The sequence below is a fragment of the Gracilinanus agilis genome, chromosome 1 (genome assembly GCF_016433145.1).
Source record: "Gracilinanus agilis isolate LMUSP501 chromosome 1, AgileGrace, whole genome shotgun sequence".
Lineage (NCBI taxonomy): Eukaryota > Metazoa > Chordata > Mammalia > Didelphimorphia > Didelphidae > Gracilinanus > Gracilinanus agilis.
In genome coordinates, this window is record NC_058130.1 from 244,960,290 (window position 1) to 244,962,435 (window position 2,146).

At 43.0% G+C, this 2,146-nt stretch overlaps 1 pseudogene; it reads right to left on the reverse strand.

Moving 5' to 3' along the window:
- Window positions 1-753: 753 nt before the first annotated feature.
- Window positions 754-1,917, reverse strand: LOC123231245 (annotated as a pseudogene).
- Window positions 1,918-2,146: the final 229 nt, after the last annotated feature.

Below are 2,146 nucleotides of genomic sequence, written 5' to 3' on the forward strand. Positions count from 1 at the left end.
TAGGGAAATAACTAGGCTCAGTTCTTTAGTATTAACTAAAATAAAGTTTTGTCCATCTAAATTATTGCTTAGTCCCACTGGAGCCATCAGAAATCTGTAGCAAGAAACAATGTCAAATCCTACTTTTCCTGTGGCAGCGCCCTTAACATCTGGCTGTCTTTGAACTTGTTTTTTCTGAAACTTTTCACTGCAGAATAAAATTGTGAGAATTTATTTTTCATATACTGTATTAATTCCTATGGGGGATTACTGTGTATTCCTCAGTCTGGGATCTGGGTTAGAGATACCATCTAATCTACTACTTTTTGCATTTTTCTTTGTCCTTGGGAATCCAAAGGAATAATTTCTTTTTTAAAAAAAATTGTTTAATAATTGAAGAGGACAAGTTTTTTTTTTGTTTTTGTTTTTGTTTTGTTTTTCCTGTCTCTCTGTTTCCCAAGATGTGGGTATGGGGATGGGTGGATAGATTGATGGACCATCTCTTAATTAGCTATCACCAGTTAAAGTTGTCTTGAGATGGTCAAGGGAGAGGCTGAATAATGAACTTCTAAAAATCTATTTATCAGGCTACGTGACCCAGCTCAGGTCGCCCCCGGTCATGAGAGACAACCTCGGAGACCTATATGTCATTTTATCGGTTATGATGCTCGCCTAACCAATAAACCTGATATAATCAATAAACTTATATTATTACCCAAAAATCAATCTCTAGAGAAATTCAATCATAATAAAATTCTATAATACTGTTTGTTGTTAGCAGATTGCCGGCAGATTGCTGGATTTGTGGAGATCCGATATCGAATCTTGTAGCGATCCTATTTGTGACATGAAGCTATTAGTTTGTTGTCCCCAGTCATAGTAATCTGGTGCAAAACTTCCCTGAAGCCCTTGAGGGTCAATATTCCAGGCGAGGTCATCGTCACTGTGGTATCTTCGTGGGTTGTCAAAGAAATAGGATCGAGGACTAAATCCATGACTCGGGACCATCCCAGGGTTTGTCAGATCCTTTGTAGCATTTTTAACTCTGAAGAAGTAAACAACTAAGGTGGTGGGCAGGAGCTCCCACACAAAAAGGACCACTCCAAACACTACATAGCCAGCATCTCCAAGCTGATTTTACAGATCTGCCTGGTCTGATACGTTGTACCAGTCCTAATCGAAGGAATGGACATTCTTATTCTGAGAAAAGGATAATATAAACAAATTGTAACAGGCTCTGGATGCATAAAGCAGGATAACGGTCACTCCAATGGTGGTCACTTGACACACAGAGGAACCCTTAGATTCCAAGTATATATTAGCTAAGGACATCTTGGAAATCTTGTAGAGGCAGACAGACAGCAAGATAGCGCAGAGAACAAAGAGGGTATCGTTAATGGCAACTCGAAATGAAACGATAATCTTTCTCTCCCAATTTTCTGTTTTTATGAGTACTGGGCAGGTTAGATTCACCAACAGGAAAAGAAGACTCATGAAGAGGGAAGCCAGGTAGAGGGGAAGTCGGTATTTCAGTAATTCTGGAGAGTATTTTGATTTTGCTTTGAAAATCACCTGAGTGAAATACAGGTTCATCAATGTCAAGGTGAAAATTTGGAGGCACACGGGAAAGCAATAAAGCAGCCAAAAGACGAAGGGGCTCAGTGAATTGGCTGTGACAAAGTCTTTGAAGTAGAAGAAGAGGATGGTCCACAGAGAGGCCCAGAAAAGGCAGAGGAAGAGGAAGACCGTCTAGTAGCTGAAACGCTTGTGTCCGTAGTTCAGGACCAGCCAGAGCTGGACGTAGATGAACACGAAGAGGAGCAAGTAGAAGACAGTGTAGACGATGGTGAGGCCAAGCTTTACGTAGGGGGTCACGGCTGGGGTCAGGGTGGGTGGCAGGGAGTCATTTCTCAGTGGGTCCCATTGAGGGACCTCCATCAGAAAACTGAGGGCTCGGCTGGGCTGGGCTGCAGGCGCTGCTCAGACTTCATGGAGTCCTCTGGCTGCGTCTGGAGAGGCTGCAGGCACTGCTGCTGCTGCTGCTGCCACTGCCTCCGCTGCTGCTGTTGCTCGGGCCACCGCCCCCTTTCATCTTGCTGGGCTAGGAGCTCAGAAACTCTTATTTCCTTCTATAGCTTATTTTTACAGATGAAGAAACTGAGGCAAA